The sequence below is a fragment of the Malus sylvestris genome, chromosome 17 (genome assembly GCF_916048215.2).
Source record: "Malus sylvestris chromosome 17, drMalSylv7.2, whole genome shotgun sequence".
Lineage (NCBI taxonomy): Eukaryota > Viridiplantae > Streptophyta > Magnoliopsida > Rosales > Rosaceae > Malus > Malus sylvestris.
The window spans coordinates 6,632,968-6,659,480 of record NC_062276.1 but is presented as its reverse complement, the minus strand read 5'-3'; the positions used below and the strand labels follow the sequence as shown (position 1 = coordinate 6,659,480).

At 40.4% G+C, this 26,513-nt stretch overlaps 3 long non-coding RNA genes across 4 annotated transcripts; 1 reads left to right on the top strand and 2 right to left on the bottom strand.

Annotated features, from left to right (window-relative positions):
- Window positions 1-8,971: 8,971 nt before the first annotated feature.
- On the top strand, window positions 8,972-11,119 carry LOC126610081 (uncharacterized). The gene is made up of 3 exons (XR_007618366.1): window positions 8,972-9,379; window positions 9,784-9,842; window positions 10,846-11,119. It is a non-coding gene; the product is annotated as an uncharacterized LOC126610081 (long non-coding RNA).
- A 13,185-nt stretch (window positions 11,120-24,304) lies between these two features.
- LOC126610083 (uncharacterized) lies at window positions 24,305-24,604 on the bottom strand. The gene is made up of 2 exons (XR_007618369.1): window positions 24,528-24,604; window positions 24,305-24,457 (listed from the first exon to the last, which is right to left on the bottom strand). It is a non-coding gene; the product is annotated as an uncharacterized LOC126610083 (long non-coding RNA).
- A 322-nt stretch (window positions 24,605-24,926) lies between these two features.
- LOC126610082 (uncharacterized) lies at window positions 24,927-26,251 on the bottom strand. 2 transcript variants are annotated; one of them, XR_007618367.1, is made up of 3 exons: window positions 25,687-26,251; window positions 25,506-25,603; window positions 24,927-25,330 (listed from the first exon to the last, which is right to left on the bottom strand). It is a non-coding gene; the product is annotated as an uncharacterized LOC126610082 (long non-coding RNA). The 2 variants fall into 2 exon arrangements; XR_007618368.1 differs by lacking the exon at window positions 24,927-25,330 and adding an exon at window positions 25,386-25,422.
- Between the last annotated feature and the right edge of the window lie 262 nt (window positions 26,252-26,513).

Genomic DNA, 26,513 nt, shown 5'->3' with positions numbered 1-26,513 from the left:
ATTAAGACTCCATATCATAATCATATCAAGATTACCTCACAATTTTGCAGAAAGTCAATCCGTAAAAGAAAAGCACTGTTAAAACAATTGCTTGCTAGCTAGCATGGGATGTTGTCCTCCATCGCAAGCAATGTGTTCGGTGTTCTCTCCTTGTTAAAAATTTGCTTACCTTCTAGTCTTTGTATATAGGGTCTATCCTTGTTAACAATTTGCTTACCCTCAAATCGTACGGCCATGCAGAAGATGTAGTCTCAACTAATTAGCAGCATGGTTGGCAACTGTTAAACATTTCACAATTGACGGGGTCCAATTTTAATTCAATAGCTTATCCACAAGCTTTCTTTGAAAGTCAAACGATGCGATAACAATCCGAAAAATACATTATTCTGTGGGCATTTTTTCGCGAGAATTCCCATTCATCTTATGCAAGTGAATGAGTTTAGGCCTTGACTATCTGTAATGTGTATGAAACTATGAATCTTTAGAGTTGCGTGGCCTTTTTTTTTCCTAATAATTAGGTTGGAACCGTAGCTTCCTTTAACTTCACGTAACTAAGAGGAGCAGCATGATGATGTTTAGGAAGACCTAATTCTGGACCAGATCCATGTTCTACGTGAAGATAGAGAATTTAAATGAGATAACCGTCATTGACTTCTTCATATATAGACTTGTTTATCGTTTTTTGTGGAATCCGCCTGCATTTAGCTTCACACAGATTGCTTATATATCTTAACGGTATCATTTGGCTACGCACGTTGGTAAAGGTTCAAGATTATTCAAAATTACGGGCAGTTATATGCATTACACTAGCTAGTCGTGCCAATTTTTTTTTTTCTACACTCACTCATTTGACTATTCAAGTTGGCATCATCTGATATTTGACTTCTTCTATGCAGTTCAGAGGTTAAGCATAAGAAGAAGAGAAAAATAGGCACTACTAGTCTAGCTGCTATAAACCCTGCAAGTTTAAAAGTGCCACTTAGTATTACGGTCTAGTGATATTTCTCTTCATTTGTAGGTGAAAGGTCTTAGGTTCGCTTCTCGCCAAAGATGAGTTTGAACCACATTAGTGCTAGCATATTGTAAGGCTTAGCTCACTCCCAAGCTCCCCTACTCATTTAATGTAGATAATATCGTTTGTTTAAAAAAAAATGTGCTAGACACTGTTAAACCATGTATAATATTCTGTAGGCACCAAATTAGCACGACATCACTTGGTGTTGCTTAACGCATATATAGCCTCTTTTGATCTTTAGGTACTAAACATTTGGGCTTAGTTAATGAGCATATATAGGTGATCCCGATCTCTCTCTCCAAAACCTAGGGGATTAAGTGATTTGGACTTTTAAAATTTAATTCAACTGTTAAAAATAGAGAAGTTAGTAAAAACTTTTAAAAACTATAATAATTTTTAGCCGTTGAATCAAATTTTTAAAGATTCATATCACTTGATCCTTGGGCTTTGGAGGGAGAGATCCAAAGAGAATCTCGTTCCCTCCATTTAACCTATTATCCAAAAAAAAAAATCATCAAAACCCCATCGTCCTATTGGTGTTTGCCCATTTTAATTTTAATTTCTGAGATAGACGTATGAATTAATTAGAGGTGGTGGAGTAAATTAAGGTACAAATATGTCCAATTCAATTTCATTTCCCATCTTCTTCCCCGTGAATATAGAAGACTTCAAAATCGCCTTCGATTGCGGGGACAAATTTGATATTTTTGTGAAAATTTGACAGGTATTGAAAAGGCATGCTTATAAAATAGGGAACTTTAACGAAAAATATCCGGTACTGTTCACTTTAACGAAAAACCACATTTTTACACTAAAAAGTCAATCCTGATACTATTCACTTTACCCTTTATTTTATCCTTATTATTAAAACTCAAAGTTTTCAAGTCCTTTTCATTAGTTTTCCTTATAAAATATTATACAGGCATCAACCTTGAATGAAAAGCATACTCTTCAAGAGTGAGAGTACAACTTGAAAAAGAACAAGATAACAACAAAATTGAAGTCACTCAGTACGACGTCTACTTGTTTACTTGCTGATAAGATAATATAACATTAGATTACATTAGATTAAAAAGTTTTCTTGAAGACCCAAATACCATGTTACGAGTTCTTAACCTTTATTCATAAAATTATATTAGAAGAAAAGGAAAACAGAAAAATAAATTAAATATGCAAAACAATTTCTCCCTTTTTCTTTCAATTTCTTTCCTTCTTATTTCTTCCCTCCTCACAAGCTTGCTGCCCTTTATTTTTTTCCTCGGCATGTATAATTTTTTAAGTTCGATCGAAACCAAAAATCTAATTACGTTTTGTCACTGACCACTTTTGCAAACTATTTTGTTTATATATTAATGGCATAGTTTTCCTTTCAATGGCCTATGACAATGAAATCAAATGCACCTCAGTTTGACTTCCAATGTACACGGAAAAAGACTAATAAAAAAGATTCTTGAATTGACCTCTCTTTATTTGTGTATCAACTTCAACAACGATCAGTACGCATCAATTTGATTATTTTGTTTAAATTTTGTCACTTCTTCTTGTAGAGCCAAAAATAATCACAAGGCAACACATGAATTTTTTAGTAAAAGATGACCAAACTATCCTTGAGGCATACCGGGATTCCTACACACGAGCAGCTCAAAAATGATCCAAAGAGGTAATAATTCAATATTCATCTCATCAAATTCCCTTTTTTGCAAAGTAACCTCCAAAATAATATTAATTGGTAAATTAATAGATTAATTACTCAATTAATCCATTAATTACCTATTAAATTATACAATTTAACCTAAAAATTGTTAAAGGGCCGGCCACTTCCTTTTCATCCTCACCTTTCTCACTTTTCTCCATTTTATTACCCCATTTATACAAATAAATAATTTTGTAACCTCCCATTTACTTCTTTCATACTTAATTAGCCAAGAAATTGGCTAATTAAGCCAAAACCATAACCACAAAATCCCTTGAAAAACCGGCCACTCTTAGCCCTATAAATAGGCTCCTATTTTCACCAAACACTCATTCAAACACTTTGGCAAAAATCCCAAAAAAACTCTCCAAATACTTTTCTCTCTAAATTCTAACTTTGGCATCAGAGATTCTTCGGCTAAAGCCCCCCCATTCATCGTGGGCGCGTGAGGCTCCTGGCCTTGACCTAAGGTGTTAATTGTTTTGTAGGTGCAATTTTGTCCAAGAAGAAGAAGACGGAAATTTGCATCCACAAATTGGTGCTTTCATTAAGAGTTGAGATCCATACTCGTAGAAGATTCTCGCATAAAAAGCGATCCGCGAGGCTAAATGTGGTCATAGGTGGAGTGGTACCACCATTACGAGTTTCCACCATGGCCCAAGCCGTGTCATCCAAACTTGCACGGGCCCGAGCCCAAGCCTCACATTCTCATGCATCACTCATTGAGCAGCATGCTCCCGCTGAACAACCCATTTTCGTGGCCCAGCTTGCTCCCACCGAGCAACCTGCTCTTGCGGCCCAGCTTGCTCCCGCCAAGCAGCCCACTCCCGTGGCTCAGCCTGCTCCTGCCGAGCAACCTGCCCTCACTGCCCAGCCTGCTCTCGTAGCCCAACCTGTTCCCGACGAGCAGCCTACTCCCGTGGCCCAGCCTACTCCTGCCAAGCAACCTGCTCTCGCGACCCAGCTTGCTCTTACCGAGCAGCTTGCTCTCGTGGCCCAACCTGTTCCTGATAAGCAGCCCACTCCCGTGGCCCAGCCTGCTCCCGTCAAGCAACCAACTTTCGCGACCCAGCTTGCTCTTGTGGCCCAACCTGTTCCCGCGGCTCAATCTGCTCGCGTGGCTTTCCAAGCAGCCCAAGTTGGCCCAAGATTATCTCAACCATCTGGACCTACCATCGAGCTGGGGGCATTCTCACCACATTTTTCTGCATATCTGACATTTCCCAACTCAAATCTCACGCCTGGAGTCTACCACCCTTCCACTTCCCAAGGAGGCACATTCTTTCCAAGCTCTTCCAATCCAAATGGCGAACAACACTTGTCTCGACAAGTCATAGAGTTGACGAGCGCCCTTGCACAACAAACAACTTTAGTGCACCAGCTCTTGCAGCATATCAAGATGCAACGTGCCCCAGACAAGGTCTCCCGAAGTAGGACAAGGGCAGACGAAGAACCTCTCCAGCAGGGTCCCGGCAAGCAGCCACTCGACCAACTACGAACCAAGCGTTCGGGCAGTGTACACTCCCAACTAGGCCCTCGAGATGACGTATACTCTCGTCTTACCTCGCGGAGCAGCGTGCACTCTCAATTAGGCCCACAGACGAACATACACTCACAGTTAGGGCCACACTTCGATAATCAACATGAGCAACCTTCTAGGCGAAGTGTTCATTCGCGGCAAAACCCGCAAGGAGCATCCTCCACCTCACATCGGAGTAGGCAGCACAGTAGACGGAGATAAGCAATCACTCAATCCGGCTCAAGTTCAACCAGTAGCCTGCGAGTTACTCGTTCTCATGTTAGAAACATACCACATCGACCGTAGTTATGACATAGATGAGCCGAACACATGGAAAAGCAGCCTAAACCAGTAACTCACGAACGGGGGCAGCCAAAGGCTCTGCCACCCCCAACAAAGGTAAATTTAGGAAGAAGTATAAATACTCCTGATCGATTGCACGATTTTCCGCGCAACGAAGCTATTGACAAAGCGCTTTGATGAGACATGACCAATATAAGCGAGTCATCTTTCAATGACAAGATCGGGTAGACGAGACTACCTCACATAAATTGCCGGATATAAAGACTTTTTTTGTTTCGACAAACACAGCAGCTCAGCCTAATGGCACGCCGGGGGCAGACGAGTACCAGAAGAACACACCAGCCTGACTACCAAGAACCTGGGGCAGACCTTGTTCTCAACACTCCAGACAATTCCTCCCGCTGCACACAACCTGGGCCAAGCTAGCCCTATCTCTGATTTCACAACCGCGTCTGCTTGCTCCACGGCTTCCCGCAACCATTGATCTATCACTATAGTTCATAACTGTGCCAATCTTGCACCATGGTTCCCAGCCATGCAGATCTTGCCATGTGGTTCATGCCAACCAAGCCTCAAAAAGGCACACGACGAAACATCTAATGATGGCGCAATAATTATAGGAGCAGCTAACTGCGCTTACACCCTTACGTGGGTTCCACAAGCAGTTCAAAGTCTCAAGCAGTTCGCCAAACAAGACCTCGCAGGCTGAGGATTATTTCAGTTGTCCAGCAATCCAGCTTTCTTTAGCTGCACTCACAACAATGACTTCCATGCTCTCCAGTGCGAGAAGATAAACCAATTCCCCGACACCCAAAAGGGATTGCTATCCAATGCGAGAGGATAAACCAATTCCCCGACATCCAAAAGGGTTTTCTCTCCAGTGCGAGAGGTTAAACTAATTGCTCTCCAGTGCGAGAAGGTAAACCAATTCCCCGACACCCAAAAATGTATGTTCTCCAGTGCGAGAAGTTAAACTAATTGCTCTCCAGTGCGAGAGGGTAAACCAATTCCTCGACACCCATATGGGTCCACTCTCCAACACGAGAGGTTAAACTAATTACTCTCCAGTGCCAGAGGGTAAACTAATTGCTCTCCAGTGCCAGAGGGTAAACTAATTTTCCGACACCCATTTGGGTAAGCTCTCCAATGCGAGAAGGCCACATAGTTCAAAAGATCGAATGCTTAAATATCAATTAAGTAACAAATGGTTAGGAAGCAGCAGCCACTTTTACACTTAATAGTTCGCTCATCCGACACTTCATCTTCAGCAACTCCAATCTTCACAGCTTCATCCTTGACTGCTCCATCTACGGCAGCTGAGAAATCAAACTCAAGCAGTTTCCTCATTTTTGGCAAGCAGCCTATACTTGGCAGCCCAAACCGTTGTCCATGCCATGTCACTTCCTCGGCCCATGCCAAGCCAATCCTTGGCTTTAATCAAGCCGAACAACACAAACAATGGCCCCTGCCACACCATCTCCTTGGCCCATGCCAAGCTGACTCCTGGCCCCTACCAGCCGACGTGCTGCACCGCCCTGACGGTTGCCCCGTGGCAGCACCTCCCAAGAAGAAGATAAGGAGAATTAAGTTTTCCTTACATCGGTGCGGCGCGGAGAAGACAAAGAAAGCAACGAAAGACGGTCCTTTGCACGGACAAGATGTAGAAGATTGCTAGAGGAGGGGGAACAAATATCTTCTAAGCTTTCTCTCTCTTGTACAGGTAGAATAAATCGCTCTCCAAAGTTGATTTAACAACCTACTTAAGGTGGACCTAAATAGGCTTTGAGAGAAATTTATTTCCCTTTCCTAGAAAAATCTAATTTCACATTAAAGAGGGAATCTACATCAAAATAGGAAGCAGTCATAAGTTTCTTAGAGCAAGAAGATCTCTACACCTGCTGCCCTTTCCTACGAACATCCCAGCAGGTGTGGGAGCATTTGTGGAGCCAAAAATAATCACAAGGTGACACGTGAATTTTTTAGTAAAAGAGAACCAAACTACCCTTGAGGCACACCGGGATTCCTACACGCGAGCAGCTAAAAAATGCTCCAAATAGGTAACAATTCAATATTCATCTCATCAAATTCTCTTTTTTGCAAAGTAACCTCCAAAATAAATTAATTGGTAAATTAATAGATTAATTACCCAATTAATCCATTAATTACCTATTAAATTATACAATTTAACCTAAAAATTGTTAAAGGGCCGGCCACTTCCTTTTCATCCTCACCTTTCTCACTTTTCTCCATTTTATTACCCCATTTATACAAATAAATAATTTTGTAACCTCCCATTCACTTCTTTCATACTTAATTAGCCAATAAATTGGCTAATTAAGCCAAAACCATAACCACAAAATCCCTTGAAAAACCGGCCACTCCTAGCCCTAAAAATAGGCTCCTATTTTCACCAAACACTCATTCAAACACTTTGGCAAAAATCCCAAAAAACTCTCCAAATACTTTTCTCTCTAAATTCTAACTTTGACATCGGAGGTTCTTCGGCCAAAGCCCCCCCATTCATCGTGGGAGCGTGAGGCTCTTGGCCTTGACCTAAGGTGTTAATTGTTTTGTATGTGCAATTTTATCCAAGAAGAAGAAGACGGAAATTTGCATCCACAATTCTAATATGATACACATATAGAGCTTGCAAACTTAAGATTCGTTTTAAAATACTTTTAAAATGATTAAAAGTGTTTTCATAGAAAAAATTTGGGGACTTGTTTGGAACTGTTTTCTAAATGACTAAAAACATGTTTAGAGAAAATGTATTGGGGGGCTTGTTTGGAACCGTTTGAATCAAAAGTACTTAAAATGTTTTCTGCAATAAACATCTGTTATGTGATTCTTGCATGAAGGAATAAAGTGTTTTTTTATGATCCACTTGCCATTTTACTAAGGTTTAATTCCAAAAGCTTTGTTCACCAAAACGGTTCAACCATTTTAAAATCACTTCCACATGAGGAGTTTCTAAAGCACTTCAAGTACTTTTCAAGTATTCATTTGCATTTTTACTAAGGATTGGTTCTAAAAATATTTTCATCAAAAACACCTTCAACCATTTTAAAAGTACTTGTGTAAATTATACAAAAGATAAATGAATTCTTTTAAATCATTTAAAAATCTAAAATCTATAAAAACAAAAAAGGACGAGAAAACAAAAAGAAAAAATTAGTATCCGGTCCTTAATTACTAATGTTCATTGACTGAGACCTTATTAGTTTTTAAATTTTGATTGAAGTCCCTAGCTAGCATTCATGTGATAATGAATTTACATGTTAATTACATAATTTTTTAAAATAAAAATTTGTAATTGATTTAGGGTTTTAATACTCACACCTTTATTAAACTCCTAATTAATTTTCGATTCAAACATTTCCAAAAAAAAAAAACAATAATAATATAAGTTTGTATGACACACCCCGACCTAATTCAAGGCATGTTGGCCGTCACGTGAGGGTGACGTAGCCATGTGCACAGTGCGGAAGCAATAGAGATATAAGGAATTATGAATAAACAAAAACCAAATCAACTAGAGTACTGGATAAGATAAGGTGTAAGTGCAAGATGAAGTGTGAAATACACAATCAGAGCATAAATAGCCTAAGTGCAGTCAAGCAGGACAAGTACTAATTATACAACACCCAAGGGTGATCCTACATTTATGATGTTCTGCCAGAACCACCGTCGAAATCTTCGTGATCCACCAAAGCACTTCTACCTAAAACCTGGAGGGCCACAAAACATAAAGTGTGAGTGGGCAAAAATAAAGTTTTTCAAAATCATTTCATTTCTCAAAAGTTCTAACCCTTCGCCGTAAAACCTGTATAATTTCCCAAAATAATAATAATAATAATAATAAGCTGTATCAGAAATCATACTCAAGATGAAAATCCAGAAAAAGTATATCATGCCAAAGTATCTCAATGCAATGCCATGAGTAATGTGAAATCCCATCCCTGGAATTTCACCATTTATTACGTATTTCATAATTTAAATTCGTATTTCGCGATTACGTTATCTTTATTAGTTAATTTTAATTCCACTAATTATAAGTTTAGTAATTGATTAGTTATCAAGTTGGAAGTTTCATAATCAATCTTTATCTTTTGTTGATATTTCGAAGTTACAACTAGTGTTTTTAAATAGATCTCGAACCTACGAACGCATAGGCGAAAGCCGTTTGCAAGTCTAAATTATAACGGTATAAATTACGGACGTTTGAAGTGGTAAAAATATAGATTGTGGGAATTATTCTAATTTCCACTTATGGGTAAAAGGCCTAAACTTTTTTTTTTGGATTAATGGACCAGCTACTATAAGTGGAATTGGGTATTTTAGTTAGTGGAAAAGGATTAGTCAGCAGCCTTAAAAGGGGACACATCAGATTTTTTTTAAAGGAGGAGAAAGGACCATAGAAAGGAAGGACCAAAGAGGAAAAAGAGGATTTTCCCCCTCCATTTCCGTCGACCCATTTTCACGCGCCCACCGGAGTGGTTTCCGGCCATTTCCACCATTTTTCAGGAGAAATTCAACCATCCATCACCTGCAACCTCTTCCACCATCTCCCATCTTCCATCTCCACCCAAATTTGAGGGTTTTTAGGTCTAAAATAGTGTAAAACCGTGCGGGTGACCCAAGGAGTTTTGACGGTGATTTTGCCATTCCGGCTAGTCTCACCACCCACCACCACCCTTAATCAACTCCCCTTGGACCCAGGAACAAGACCCAATCAGTTGTATGGGCGTTGGAACACCAAGGAAGCCGAATTGAAGAACACCCACCTTAGGGTTTCGTTAGGTGCGAGCAAAATTTAAGCCCTTCCTGGCCAAATTGGACTCGACCATAGGTATAAAGTTTACTCTACTTGTTGAAATATTTATTCTTGTAGAATTTGAGAATTTTTGGAAAAAGTCGAATTTTCCGATATATGACATTCGATTTATGAAAATGCTGTTGATTGTATATTTTATCGATAAGGTCTGCCACTTGATTATTCTAATAATTGACAATCTTATTGTTGAATTGAGACAAGATTTTAATATGCTATTGTAGATATTGTTTAAGGACCTTAGGGACTTATAAGTGAAAATCTAGTGATTGGATTTTACAAAGCAAATGACGTAAGATCATGGACTCTACATTAGAATGACGGTTCGATTCCTCATTAAATGTTGTTGTGGGAGACATATGAGAATTTTTGAGTATGTGAATTATCGAAGAAAATCTAAATGTGGACTTGTGCTTTGTTAGGCGGTGATAGAACGTGATGCCTTGACTATTGTGCTAGAGTACATTGGCACGGACTCCAGGTGAGTGACTTTAATATATGTGATATTGGTAATTACCAGGTTGTCATAATTATGATCTTGTGTGGATATGAATTGGTTTTATGAATATGTTCTATTGAATTGTTATTCCAATACTTCAACATCAATTTATGTTTATGAAATGGGGTGTGGCATGTATATTGGAAATGTGGTTTGATTTGTATGATTGGCATGTTGAGATTAATGTGAGGACTAGTAATGACTGTTAACCATTATGATGGGGATTCGTTACTTTGATATGGTTTCACCTTCCGCTTCGGTGATTGGTTTTAAATTTAGTAATTGTGCCTAATCTTCCTTTGTTGAGTTTTTGTAAATTAAGTAGCATGTGCTTGTCTCATTTCTTTGAGCCGCCGTACATTATGATTGTTGGTCTTCTACGATTCCGTTGAGTGATGGTCCGAAATCGTATCCACTCGGATTCCGTTGAGAGATGGTTCGGAATCCCTTTTATTCTCCAATTCCGTTGAGTGATGTTCCAGAATCGTATCTAACTTGGGTTTCAAATAGTTATTGTTATGTATTGTACTTAGCGATTCGGTTGAGTGAGGGTCCGGAATCGTATCCACTTGGATTCCATTGAGAGATGGTCCGGAATCTCTCATATTTCACGATTCTGTTGAGTGAAGATCCGAAATCTTACTCACCTTGGAATTTATTGAATTTGAATTGAGATGGCTTCAAAAGTGTAGGTTTTGGCCAAACTGTGTCGCTTTAACTCTACTTTTCATTGTGTTGTATGAGAAGATGGTTGTGAGATGTTGTGATTGGTTTCAGACGAACCGTTAGATGTCTGGGTGACTCATTCAGGGTTTACAAAAGTTAGTATTGATTTCTTATGAATGATTTATATTCAAGATATGTAAACTGTGTTTGATGGTTGGCATTAGCATTATTCTCACATACCTGATATTATTGTCACTCTCATAAGCTTCGCAACTTATCCAGGTTATTGTTTTCCTGGTGCACCATTCCGATGGTGTAGACATTGATCGTGTAGGTGACAGGTTTGAGTAGACTCCGAGAAGTTTGTAGGTGGGGGTAACAGTGCAGTTATCAGAGACTTTGAGCGTTAGGTTACCCTTGTTTCACTCTTGTACTTTATCTTTTGGGACTTTCTTTTAAGCACCTCATACTTGTTCTTAGTAAAGAAAAGATTATGCTTCTTTTTGGGATGTACATATTTGTAAATATTTTGTGGAGAACTTAGCCACCTTCACATTATTTTGGGTTATCAGTTAAAGTATTTCATTCCATAACTTATACCGTATTCAACGAACATTATTTTCCTTGTTACGTGTCGATTTTCGACGTATGTTGGGATCGGGACGTGACAAGTAATCCAGATAAATATATCAATGTTAGATATCGTATCAGCTAAATCCTTCTAACTCAATATGCACGGTTGAGTATATAGCTCATAACCAATATCAATCATATCAAATCAAATCCTGCACACAAGTCGGAACCACCTAAAGTGGTCTGTATGACAAGACTAGGTGTAAAATAAATATGCTTTAGTGCTACGATCACGTAAAGGCTGTGCGAATAATCGCGGGTCACCTCCGAGTCGGAACCACCTAAAGTGGTATGTACGACAAGCTTGTGCACCTAACTTAGATCCAAGGTGAGCATATGGTGCGGGAGGTGAACATCACGTGAAGGACTGTGCCCTAACTCTGGGTGGGAGCAGTAACATCAGGGTGCAGGTTTATGAGCTCTCAATACATCACATCATATCTCACATAACTGAAGCAATCTCCTATCTTTACTTTATGAACTTACCTGACACTTACCTATGCGTCCGCAGCACCAATCATAAATGTATGCAACTACTAATGCATAATAAGATAGACAGATACTTTGCATGGCATTTCAAAATGCATAATCATTTAAATTCATTTTCTGGGAAAAATCTCAAGTATATAGGTATATACGGAAAACCAAAAGCCCATTCACTGATATGTCGAAGGGTCGTAGCCCCCGAGTCTCGATTGATGACGCTCGTCTTTAGGATAGGTCTCACCTATATGCGAAATGACTGAATATACGTTATTTAAAGCACATACACAAAACTAGGAAATAACTTCTCATACATTGCTCAAATGGGGTATTTGAATATACCATCATGACCTACTCAACCTCAGGAACATCTCCATATTTTTAGAAAAAAATTTCATGACCCCACGCGCCCTCACACGCTGGCCAAGGCATGGCCAGACGCACTGCCCACGCGCAGACATGTGCCTGGCACACCAAACGGATTCCCTAATGGCGATAGGGAATATTTCGTCAAAAATCAGAATATGCTGTTAAAGTTACCTGACGGCGTCAGAATATTTTGTCAACTTTGATGGAATATTCTCCTCCTTCTTCCTTGGTTCACCGGAGTCCGGCGCCGGCCACCGCTGCGATTGCCGAAAACTGGGAAAGTTTAAAACTTCAATATCTTGCTCATATTTCCATCAAAACTTATGAAATTTGTACCAAAATGAAGCTTAGGACTAGAAGAACAAAACCTTACCACTTTCAAGCCTTGAAATCCACGGGATTTCACCAGAGAAACCTCGATATTCCGGCCAAACTTGAAACTTGTCAAACTCAATTTCCCGACGTCTAAAACACTTCATTTTTCTTCTCCGAGCTTCACGAAGGCGTTTTAAAGCTTCCTAGCAGCTTAAAATCTCTTAAAAACTTCGAAATCACGAGTACATGAACAGTAACTCAAAATTACGTTCTCGGGTTCTCGGGAAAATGAGATATTCGCGTTCTAAAAACGGTATAGATGTGTTCCTGAGCTCACAAGGAACACAAAGGTGACTTCAAAAACCTCGATCCGTGAAGAAATTGCTTGGTTTGAGGTTTGTCCGTACGTTTTGTACAAAAAATTGAGAAAAACCGAGAGGGAGGAGAGGGAGAGAGGGTCAACGGGATTGGGTGTGTGTGTGGGTGTGTGGTCTAGCTTGTCACCAACCAAAACTAGGAAAAAATTTAGTTCTAGTTGGGTCCAAAATTTTAGGAAAGAAAATAATTGGTCCACAACATAACTTAAACCACACAACACCACAAACGTTGAAGGATAAATTATACATTTCACACCATCAGAGAAAATCTTTCAGGACGGGCTGTGACATTGTACCCGTTAGTTTTTTTATAAAAAAATTCTCAATTTTTTAATCTTAAATGTACCCATTCATATAATTTTTTTATTTTTTTAATCTTAAATGTACCATTCTTAAATATACCAATTTGTTATATGTAAATGTACCCTTTTTAAATATAAAATGTACGCAATTTTTCAATATAAAATCCATTCAAATTTTTTTAATCCATTTTTTAAATTACATGGGTACATTCTTTTTCGTTTATTTGAGAATATGTCCATACCAAGTTTAATCGAAGAAATTTACTAATGTTATTAAGCATAATATCTTTCTTTTTTTTTCCTGTGGTTTTGAAGAATGTACCCATGTTTTGGTACAACAATTTTTTTGTTTTGTTAATTTGATGAATGTATCTATATATATATATATGTATATACACAATATAACAGAGAGTATAATTTATATTTTATTATTTCTAATCCCACAAATTATGGATTTTATTTAAAATCTCATTAACATAAACAAATACAAATTTCAATTTTTAGTTTTTAATTTAAAAACTATAGTAACTTACATTATTACATTAATGTCAGAGACTTCGATCAAAACTAAAAACAGACAAAATTTCAATCAAAGGATATTGATAGCTAAGGACCACATCTAAAGTGTCATAAAGAAAAATAAACAAGTTAAAAACCAAATCCACCAATTTATCCAATTGGCTATTTCCCTCAAATTTCTCCACCTTCCCACCAACGGCCCCGTGGAGAGTGGAATAGTATCATGATTATAAAGCTTTGTCCTATGTTATATTGATTACTAGCCTTCATGCACGCGGGTATAAAACATTTTTTGAATCATGGCGTGTTACGCGCGACTTACACATTTTAAATGTATTTATATGGGTAAATTGACAAAAAGAAAGTCAAATATTTGAAGTAAATGAATAGTTTTAGATCATGCTACAAGAAACCCCTCATAAATAAATTAAAATAACTAAATCCACATAATAAAATCGGTCCATATTGAATTTATATTAATAATAGAGAAAATAAAATTTAATAAACAACTGATTGAATCACATTATTGCTAGCCCATTGTGAGGCTAAGCTCACCCCTTCCCCCTTAGTGTAGATAATATCGTTTGTTCAAAAAAAAAAAAATCATTTGACAACAAATTTAATCACATTATTATCTGCGTGCGAAAAACCTTTTTTATATCATGCATTACACGCTTCTTAAGATGTTTTGAACGTGTTTAAAAATAGAGAAAATAATATTTAATGAACAACTAATTGAATCACATGCTAGTCTATTGTGAGGTACTAATTATTAAAAAAAACTGTACAAAAAAATTAATTATTTAAAAAATATTGTTAAAATGACGAAAATACCCCAGCCACATTTGATGTATTATTTTGAATTGCTTTTGAAGTTTTTTGTTTGAGGGGTATTTTTGTCCAATTATTTTGATGAAACTTGTGACACCAAAAATACTGTTCATTTGGCCCTTGGCTTTTTATATAAAGATGTGTTGGGAATCTCTGGTTATATGTGGCATGCATCTATGTAATGCAATTATGTTTTTTTATGTTTTTGTATCATGGAATTGTGTGATATTGTGACACACCTCGACCTAAATCAAGACGTGATGGCCGTCATGTGAGGGTAACGTAACCATGTGCTCAGTGCGGAAGTGATAATGATATGAATATCTAGCTACTTTACACTAGATAAGTATATAAGTACGAGTGAAGGTTTGAAAACATAAATTCATGTAATCAGAGTATAGGTAACCTAAGTGCAGTCCAACAAACTCCTAAGTGCAGTCCAACAAACTAAGTATTAATTATACAGAAAATGAAAGAAAGTTCCTACATTATTTGAAGTCTGTCAGAACTGCCGTAGAGTCCTCATGAGCCACCAACATGAACGTCTAACTAGAATCTGGAGGGGCGTAAAACAGAAAACGTGAGTGGGCAAAAACAAAGCTTTTTAAAACCATTTCACTTTTCAAAAGTAATAACCCCTCACCATAAAACCAGTATAATTTCCCAGAAAATAGTAATACATATGTATATAGAAATCATGCTCGAGAGTAATGAAAACTAAATATATGCCATGTCAAGTATCTCTGCAATGAAATAAGTAAGCCAGGTGAAATAAATCAATGAAAAATAATATGCCAACCAGAGTCACCTAACGTGACTTGTACGGCTGAGCCTATAACTTATCAACTAATTTCTGCACACGAGTCGGAACCACCTAATGTGGTCTGTACAACAGGCTAGGTGTAAATAGATACGCTCAAGTGCTATGATCACGTGAAGTCTGTGCAAAGTATCGCAAGTCACCCTACAAGTCGGAACCACCTAATGTGGTCTAAACAACAGGTTGGAACTTGCCTTGGATCTAAAGTGAGCGTGTGGTGCGGGAGGTGAACGATCACGTGAAGGCTAGGCCCTGGCCTCGGACGGAGCACTAACACTAGGGTGCAGGATAATGAGCACTAAATGTACTCACCTGAAGCTTACCTGAGCGTCTGCAACGTCATGCAATAATATGCATACCTATACTAATGCACATACTAAAATGTAATGCAATTGACATGACATTTAAAAATGTAAATCCATTTAAAACAATTTTTGGGAAAAAATGTAAAACATATATACGTATATATAGAAAATCAAAAGCCCACTCCTTGGTATGTAGCAGGGTTGTAACCCCCAAGTCTCACCTAGCTGCGCTCGTCCTCCGGATATGTCTCACATATATGTGAAACAACTATTTTAACGTTAATTTTAAGCACATAACCAAAACTATGTAATAACTTCTCATACGTTGCTCAATTGGGATGTTTAAATATACCATCATGGCCTAATGAACACCACGATCATCCCCATATTTTTAGAATAATTTTCCGACGTCCCATGCTCAGGCACGTGCTTAGCATACTTACGGAATCCCTAACGGCGTTAAGGAATATTCCGTTAAATAATATAATATTCCGTCTAAAAACTAACGGTGTTACCTAACGCCGTTAGTATATTCCGTTAAAGTTGACGGAATATTCCTTGTCTTCTCCAGTGGCTTCGCCAGAATCCGCCGCCGGCCGCCATCTGTATTGTCGGTTTCTGGAAAAACTTCAAACTTCAATATCTCACTCATTTTTCAACCAAAATTCACGAATTTTATATGGATTTGAAGCTCTCAGAGAGTAGAACACAACCTTACCTATTTGAAATCCAAAATCTAACAGAAACTAGCTGGAAAAATCTTTGGAAAAACCGGCTAAACCTGGAAACCCATAATCGAGCTTATTCCGACGTCAAACCTTAACCAAAACTAGTCTAAAACACTAGGGGAGTTGCGTGGATACATTTTTGAGTCTCAAAACCAAGTGAAACTTCGGCGATCACGTAGGGGAAACAAGGCACCCCGCCAGAGCTCCTAAGTTCTCAAGTTCCTGTGAACCGTTCTTCGTTCCAAAGGTATTACTAGGATCGTGAGACCACGAGGAACACAATGATGTGAAGTTCGTGTTCGATCTGTGAAGTTTTGGAGGGGTTTGTGAGTTGGGGGTTTCGGGTGTACAAAAAGAGAGTGTTCGAGAAAGAGGTAGAGAGGAATGGTGAAGTTTAGCACGTGTGTGTGTGTATATTTGGTCACAGGATTGGGCAAAAATAAGGGAAGCAAGGCCTTGATTGGGCCATGAGATTTAGGGCTAGTAAATGATCCAAGAACCACCGTAAATTTTAATTGGACCCTATAAAGTTGGAGGTTTGGTGATGGGTTCATTTCCTTAGCCCGTTTACACATTCGTTTATTCGTAACATTTTCGTTATGAACCCAACTTGGCCCTAACTCGCTTCAATGCTCTCGTGACGTCGAGTACAATTTAATTACGTCATCGAAAAAATAATTTAAAATTATCTACGTACATCCATGTCACTAAGCCTCAAGGGCATAATCATCATTTTCACGCATTCGGGGATAAAATATATATTAATTCGGGACGAGTTGTCACATATTGTTTGCCATAGTAAAGCTAGCTAGCTAGGTGGGAAAAGAATCTGAGTTATGATTTAAATTGAACACACAGAATCTGTGAAAGGCTTCTATTTGATGCTTGCTAGCTCAGATTTATGTACAAATTAATCAGATTGCAATTGACTATTCAGCCAGTTAGAACAAGATATAAATGCATACCTTTATAGTAGAGAATCTGATTAAATTAGTTAATGTTTTGAATTTTTTTTTCTTTGGCATGAAATCCAACAATTCCAACAGTTCAGTAGCATCAAAAATAATGAGAAAATAATTTAAAATATTTCTTTTTTTAAGGGAAGACGGAGAATTTTGTTGAAAAAATTGAAAGAACGGAAAAAGAAGAACAAACATATTACAAATTCATATTCTTATTTCATTGGTTAAAATAAAGAGAGAAGACTACATATTGTCAGGACGGCTGCATAATCAAAAATTTCATTGTGCCAAACTTTAACTGTATGTATAAGGACCTAATTCTTAACAAACAAGTGAACAATCACTATACTGTCAAGGACCCAGAAGAGTTCCCCTCCGACCAGGAGGCCAATCACTACTCGACACGTGTCAAGATTAGAAGCCAATCAGAGCGCAGCACGTGTCAACATCAAGAACCAATCATAACATGACACATGTCAATGTGACAAAGCTACAAGTTTTTCTATAAATAGGGGTCATCCCCCCACAATATTGCCTAATGCCATTTTGTGTTAAATCATTCACAAGAACTCACTAAATTGAGAGCTTGATCCTTTGTACTTGTGTAAGCCTTTCACTACTAATAAGAACTCCTCTACTCCGTGGACGTAGCCAATCTGGGTGAACCACGTACATCCTGTGTTTGCTTCTCTGTCTCTATTCATTTACGTACTTATCCTCACTAGTGACCGAAGCAACCAAGCGAAGGTCATAAAACCTGACACTTTCTGTTGTACCAAAGTCTTCGCTGATTTTGTGCATCAACATTTGGCGCCGTCTGTGGGAAACGACACTTATTCCTACTCTCTTCAGCTGTGTCAAGCTGGTTTCTATCATTCGTACACTTTCTTTTGACCAGGCATCCCTCTCCAACATGGGAAGCGAAGGAAGCCACAGCACACAGAATGACACCCCCCTTGCACATAGTGCGAAGCAACGAAAGAAGGAAGGAAAACGAGTTCTTCTTCAAGCTAAAGTCGATGAGTTGGAAGCTCAGAACAACAAGATAGCAATGAGGAATGAGGTCCTCCAGGAGCAATATGAGAAGCTCTTCGAGACACTCCACGAAGCTAGGCAAGCTCAGACACGCGAGCTTGTTGCCCCCGTGGAAGTCAACCATCAACTGGGTGCCCTCCAACATGGAGGGTCACATGCATTCGACATAGATATCCCTGATAGGGAACAGATTACCCCTCGACTTGATAATCAACATGAGGCTTCTCTTAACCCAGTTGCTTCGACCCGAACCATGAGAAGTGGAGGGAGACACCTCTTTGCTGAAGGGGCAGAAGGATCGAAAGCCGTCTTTCGCGATTGTCGGGATTTCCTGAAGCAACGTCGAGAGAATTCCATCCATATAAGCTCAAAGATCAATGACCCAAGGATTTCTGAGAGACTCGGTCCCCTGCCACGGCCCGAGCCGGCCACCAATTTGGGGAAGGGGCAACAAGTCCTAGAGAGACATGAGGGTACAGGGGACTCAGAGGTGTTCCGACAGACATACCCTGGAAGCCAGTACAACGAGTCCAGGGAAAAATCACATGCCCTTGATCAAACCTTCCTAATTCCAAGAGGAGATGGAGATTTACGAAAGAAAGCTCCAGTGGCACATAACTCCGCTCAGGACCCCCTTGTCCTACAACTTATTGAGGAAGTAAACAAGTTGAAGGCTGAACGTCAGGCTGAAATACCTGACTGGAACCAACACAGGCCTGGCCCTCTTACAAGGAGGATCCTCAACACCCCCCTTCAAGCAAAGACAAAGCAAAAGCTTGGCTTGCAACTTTATACTGGAAAAGAGGACCCGATTGAGCACCTTAACCTCTTTGAGTCCACCATGGCATACCGGATGCACACCGACGAAGAGCGATGTCTTCTCTTCCCCTCCACCCTCTCTGGCGGAGCTCTAAATTGGTATTGTCGTCTTACACCTGAGACGGTAGACTCATTTGAGGAATTGAGGAAACTATTTGTTTCCCAACACATTTTCCAAACCGATCGCTTGCACTCTGCAGATGACCTGTACACTATCCGCCAGAAGCCAGACGAGTCATTACGTATGTATGCTGGCCGCTTCAGCCATGAATACTCCCGGTGTGCCGAGGCAGACGACAAGACTGCCCTCAAAGCCTTCACGGCAGGCCTACGTGATTGTTTCTTTAAATACATGATCAATGCCAATACTTGGAAGACTTACTCTGAGGTGATGGCGCAAGCTTATAACCATGCCTCCGCCGAGGCAAAGACATATCAGGAGAAACCCCCTACAACCATCCTTTATCAACAAGTGGGAGGTGGAAGCCAGACTCACCTAAATGAGAAGACCTCGACTTTCCAAACAGCAGTGGCACCTCCCCATGCCTTGCATAATGCTTCGCCAAATCAACAGACATATCAATTTCAAGGCAAGAGGAAGGATTTCCATCCTCACCACTCTCATTTCAGTAAAAAGAGTAAGGGACACTATCCCGATAACCAAGGGTATCGCCACAATAACGCTCGCCCCCAGGCAGTCAATGCAGTGGGTCAAACCCGCGTCAAGATACCCCCTACCCCAAGGTATGAGACATACACGCCCTTGAATGCCACATGCGCGGCCATTTACCCCAGCATAGCTCACCTGATACCAAAGCCAAAGCCGAGGCACCCAGATTACACGCCCCCGAATAACGCGGGCATGTTTTGTTGCTACTATGAGCATAACGGCCATGATAGCGAGAAATGTATCATCCTCCGTGATCGTATTGAAGCTTTGGCACGAGAAGGAAAAATTGATCAATTCCTCCTTCACCCTCAAAGGGATAACCGTAACCAACGCCAGGTGAATGTCATATATTCCATAAGCGGCGGCACACCCATATCTGAATCTTCCAATAGGGCCATGAAAAACAGTGAACGAATTCTGAGGCCTGGTCACCAAGTGTTTCACGTGGAAGACATCAGGGGAGGGAAGTATCAAAAGCCTAACTGGGATCCGATATGTTTCTACCCTGAGGAAGAAAGAGGCATCATCTACCCTCATAACGACCCATTGATCGTGGAGGCTCACATAGCCAACTTTGATGTTCGACGAATCCTCGTAGACACAGGGGCTTCGGTCAATATCATGTTTGCCGAAGCTTTCAGGGCACTCAGTGTAGCTGAACACTTGCTCGATCGCTCGATTTCTCCTCTGATAAGCTTCTCCGATGATATCGTGCAACCCTTAGGGAGCATACATTTACCCTTTACTATTGGTACAGGCCCTTACACGGCTACCATTACCACTAACTTCCTAGTGGTTGACTGCCCAACGGCATACAATGTCATCTTTGGGCGCACATGCATCAATGATCTCAAGGCTATGGTATCCACGCATATGCTGTTGATGAAATTTCCAACCCCCCATGGCAACGGCTACATCAGAGGAGATCAGCTTAGTGCACAATCATGTTACAACACTTCAGTTAAGCAACAACACTTGCCCGGACCCAAGGAAACCCTGTCTGTACATGACCAAGTCACAAAGACCAGCCTAGATGAAGCGAACTTGGATCTTCCTGATAGCAACAATCAACCCGATGATCCTCGAGATGACTCTTTCACCCAGCAAGCCCAACCTGCTGAAGAGTTGGAGAAGGTACCTATCTCAAGAGATTATCCAGATCGCATGGTGAAGATTGGCACCACATTGTCACCACCCCTTCGGTTAGCATTGATATCTTTTTTGAAAGAGAACACTGAAGTCTTCGCCTGGTCATACGAGGACATGCCAGGCATCTCTCCCGATGTCATCTGTCATCGTTTGAGTATTGACCCCAAGATCAAGCCGGTGAGACAGAAGCGAAGATCTTATGACGCTGAACGATACGAGGCAATGAAAGCAGAAGTTGAAAAACTCAAAGGCATAGGCTTTGTCCGCGAAGTCAATTACCCGACATGGGTAGCAAATGTGGTCCTTGTTAAGAAAAATCCGACCAAAGAAAGTCTTTTGCTTCAAAAGGTCTTGTGGAGAATGTGTGTTGACTACACCGACCTAAACAAAGGGTGTTCCAAAGATAGCTTCCCTCTTCCTTTTATTGACAGACTTATAGACTCTACGGCCGGGTGTGAACTCCTGAGCTTCATGGATGCTTACTCAGGATACAACCAAATCCTCATGAACCCTTCGGATCAAGAACACACAGCCTTCACTACCGACAGAGGACTATACTGCTATAAAGTCATGCCTTTCGGCCTAAAGAATGCAGGAGCGACTTATCAGAGACTAGTCAACTCAATGTTCGCCGAGCAGATTGGGAAGAGCATGGAAGTTTACGTTGATGATATGTTAGTCAAGAGCAAACATGCTGACCAACACATCACCAACCTATCTGAAACTTTCACTATTTTGAAGAGGTATCGAATGAGGTTAAACCCCAACAAATGTGCCTTCGGCGTAGGCTCTGGCAAATTCTTAGGTTTCATGATTAGCCAACGAGGCATTGAAGCTAATCCCGAGAAGATCAAAGCAATCCTCGACATGAAGGAACCGGTAACTTCAAAGGACATCCAGAGCCTTACTGGCAAGGTGGCAGCCTTAACCAGGTTCATTTCTAAGGCCACAGACAGATGTGCTCCTTTCTTCAAAGCACTCAAGGGAAATAAGAAGTACATTACATGGACGGAGGAATATGCCAAGGCATTCAGGAACCTCAAAGAGTACATGAGTAAAGCCCCTCTGCTCTCCAAACCAGAAGTTGGTGACACTCTCATCATCTATCTATCGGTTTCGGCTTCAGCAGTCAGTTCTGTTCTTATTCGAATGGACAGTGGTGTCGAACGGCCCGTCTACTACGCTAGCAAGGCCCTACAAGATGCGGAGACACGATACTCCAACATTGAGAAATTAGCTCTAGCATTGGTCATGTCTGCTCGGAAACTTCGCCCTTATTTCCAAGCACACGCCATCATCGTGCTTACCAATCACCCTCTTCGACAGATACTCCAGAGTCCTGACACGTCTGGACGAATGATCAAATGGGCGATAGCATTGGGTGAGTTTGACATCTCCTACCAACCAAAACCAGCCAAAAAAGGCCAAGCAGTAGCAGATTTCATCGCCGACTTCACATATCCTGTTGACATTGCTTCTACACCTGAAGCAGTAGCTTCATTACCATCGGAAGCTCAGAAGGTAGAATCAACGACCTCAGCATGGAGTTTGTATGTTGATGGCTCATCCAACCAACAGGGCTGTGGAGCGGGACTAGTCTTGACTACGCCCGACAAAGTAGCAATGGAGTATGCTCTTCGTTTCAAATTCAAGGCATCAAACAATGAGGCCGAGTATGAAGCCCTTCTAGCAGGATTACGTTTGGCCAAACACCTCGGGGTTAAACAAATTGATATTTTCAGTGACTCCCAATTAGTGGTCAACCAGGTTACCAACAACTTTGATGCTAAGGACAGCTCCATGGCAGCATATCTTGCGCAAACACAACTTTTGCTCAAGCACTTCCACTACCAGATCACCCAAGTTCCTCGAGCGGTAAACAGTCATGCAGACGCCCTGGCTCGCCTCGCCTCAGCTGTGGAAGACAAGATTGGAAGAAAAATTCATGTCGAACTGTTGGCAACACCAAGCACCATGGCCGCAGAAGTATGCAACTTACAACAGGGGGATAGTTGGATCACCCCGATCTATAATTTCCTTGCTCATGGCACCCTCCCAAATGATAAAGTCCAGGCTAAGCAAATTCGATACAAGTCTACCCGCTACCTGATCATCAATGATCAACTCTATAAGCGAGGTTTTAGCCTGCCATACTTAAGGTGTCTTACGCCTACCGAGGCGGAAATCGTCCTTCGGGAAATACATGAGGGAGTCTGTGGAGATCATGCTGGATCTCGGTCCCTAGCACACAAGACTTTTCGCCAAGGATATTACTGGCCAACACTCCACCAGGATGCCATCAAAGTATCCCGCTCATGTGACAAATGTCAACGATATGCGGCCATTCCTCATTCCCCTCCAGAGCCTCTTACTCCTATGATCAGCCCTTGGCCCTTCGCCCAGTGGGGACTTGATTTGATCGGCCCAATGCCGGCAGGGAAGGGCAAAGTCTGTTACGCAGTCGTTGCAGTGGACTACTTCACAAAGTGGGCCGAAGTAGAACCCTTGGCAACCATTACTGAGGCAAAGATAGAAGACTTCGTGTGGAAGAACATCCTTTGTAGAATCGGCATTCCCAATGCGATAGTCACTGACAATGGGCGACAGTTTGACAACAAGAGGTTCAGGTTGTTCTGCTCTAAGTTCAACATCAACTTATGCTTTGCCTCTCCAGCTCATCCCCAGTCTAATGGACAAGTTGAGGCCATCAACAAAATAATCAAGCGCACTTTGAAAACCAGCTTGGACAAAGCTAAAGGCTGTTGGCCAGAATTTGTACCCCAAGTTCTTTGGTCATATCGCACTTCATATCGGACTTCAACAGGAGAAACTCCATTCTCACTTGCCTTTGGCACAGAGGCGGTTGTCCCTGTTGAGCTCGAGCAAGCAACATTCCGAGTCCAGAACTACATTCAAAGTGAAAATGACAAATAACTCACCCTCAACTTGGATTTAGTCGAGGAACACAGAAACCAAGCTCACTTAAGGAATGTCGCCTACAAGCAGCGCATCTCCAACTATTATGACTCTAGGGTCAAACCTCGTTCTTTCAAAATAGGAGACTGGGTCTTAAAGAAAAGATTACTCTGCGACAGAGTCCCGAGTGAAGGCACACTTAGTCCAAACTGGGATGGACCGTATGAAGTCATTGGCATCAGTCGCCCTGGCTCTTACACACTTAGAAGCTCCGATGGCAAGACCCTTGGCCATCCATGGAACGCTGATCACTTGAAGTACTACTACAAATAGACTCACGATGTACAAGTGTTGAGCTATAGCCGTTCGGCATCCTATGTAATGAAGGCCATTTGGCAATGAATTCAATAAAGAGGTAATTTAGCCAACTCAGCCCTCACTCTTTTACATTCATAGCAAGCGATGCCGGAACCCTTCTCAATCAGAAAGCAATCCGTCTTCCACAGTCACTACAAAACAAGCAAATGAAGACCGTGTCAAGCGCCAAAAAAAAAAAAAAAAAAAAAAAAAAAAAAAAAAAAAAAAAAAAAACAGCTTCATCCAAAAAGCTTCACCCGAAAAGCTTCACCTCCAAAGCTTCACCCACAAAGCTTCACCTAAAAAGCTTCACCCAAAAAGCTTCACCCGAAAAGCTTCACCTCCAAAGCTTCACCCATAAAGCTTCACCTAAAAAGCTTCACCCAAAAAGCTTCACCCGAAAAGCTTCACCTCCAAAGCTTCACCCACAAAGCTTCACCTAAAAAGCTTCACCCACAAAGCTTCACCCAAAAAAAAAACTTCACCCGAAAAGCTTCACTTAAAAAAGCTTCACCTACAAAGCTTCACCTAAAAAAGCTTCACCTAGAAAGCTCCCTCTACATACTTTCACCATCAAAGCTTCACCATCAAAGCTTCACCTAGAAAGCTTCATCTACAAAGCTTCATCTACAAAGCTTCACCATCAAAGCTTCACCTAGAAAGCTTCAACACCAAAGCTTCACCTACAAAGCTTCAACACAAAACCTTGCTCCAAATAAACAAATTTTGTTCACAAAACCCAAGATGCCCTTGAACTTGTACAAAAACACTTGGGTAAACATAAACATTTTTTGTTTTACACCCACAAGGGCCCAAAATTTTCCTTCTTATTTATTCACTTATATATGTTCCCAAACATATTATAATAGATCCAACAACAAGCCAAAGTCCCAAGTTTCATAATGGACAAAAGTACAAGCAATTCATCAATAATGAAGGTGCTACAAAAATTGGAATCTGCCCCAAAATAGAAATCCAACCCAAGAGACTTTTTCTCTCTCTCCCTCTTCCGCCTCCTTTCATCTATCAAATTTCTGCAACCTCTGCTCTTCTCCAATGGAGCTGAATTTTGGACACCCTATAGTTCTTGAGCATATGAACAACTTTCAAGAAGGAACCATTTCTGTTTGAGCGACGGAAATTAAAGTGTTGAAGCTCCAAACATGATAGTCGGCTTCTTGCAGATTTCGAAGCTGTTGTGATGTTTCGAAGATCTGGAAATATTTAACCGTTAGTTCATCCTGAATTTTTGATATGTTATGAAAGAGTCGATGAGGAACAACTTCAATGAAGAAAGCATACCGATCTGAACAAGAGAAAATGGAGTTTCGAAGCTCACAACAAATCTGATGGGTTGACAGAAAAATAATAACCAGTCATTCATCATACCTGGATTTCTGGAGTTATACTGCTCCGAGGGATCTCAAATTTGGATATGTTGTAGTTCACAAGCTGAGGAACAACTTCAATGAAGAAAGCATGCTGATCTGAGCAAGAGAAAATAGAGTTTCAAAGCTCACAACAAATCTGACGGGTTGACAGACAAATGATAAACAGTCACTCATCATACCTGGATTTCTGGAGTTATACTGCTCCGAGGGACCTCAAATTTGGATATGTTGTAGTTCACAAGTTAAGGAACAACTTCGATCAAGAAAGTATGTTGATCTGAACAAGAGAAAATGGAGTTTCGAAGCTCACAACAAGTCTGACGGATTAACAGAACATTGATGAACAGTTACTCATCATACTTGAATTTCTGAAGTTGTACTACTCCGATGGATCTCAAATTTGGATATGTTGTAGTTCACAAGATAAGGAAAAACTTTCATGAAGACGACTTTGCAATCTGAGCTATAGAGAAAGGTGTTATCTTGCATCCACTCAGGCTGATTAGTGGAAACGAAAAGCAATTCCACCAAAGAAAAGATGAAAAAGAGAGAAAAGCTACTAATTGCACTTGATCTTGTCTAGTCAATAGCATGCAGCATCAAACACACAAAAGTTGGAAATATTTTTAGATAAAGCATATACGAATGTGTGACATCGAAACAAGAATTCGTTACTTTGACAAATTAGTAACACGCGAGACACCTCATTCGGCAACTCTCTTCGCCTGAAGACTTGGGGGACTCCCACCATATGCTACTGCACCTTGATACTCGGCAGTCTCACAACCACTCAGTGACTTGGATTTTTCAAGTCTCCAACCGAGAAGTTTTCCTCACTCGGGAAATTAAGGGAACACTACCTCAAACTACATGCTTCACTCACAAAGCTTCAACAATACAGGTTTCAACAAAAGCAAAAATTCAAAGAACTTTATGAAGAAGGCTTTGGTGTATTTAACACAATATGTTGAAATGAAGCAAAACTTATTTATTAATATTTTCGATA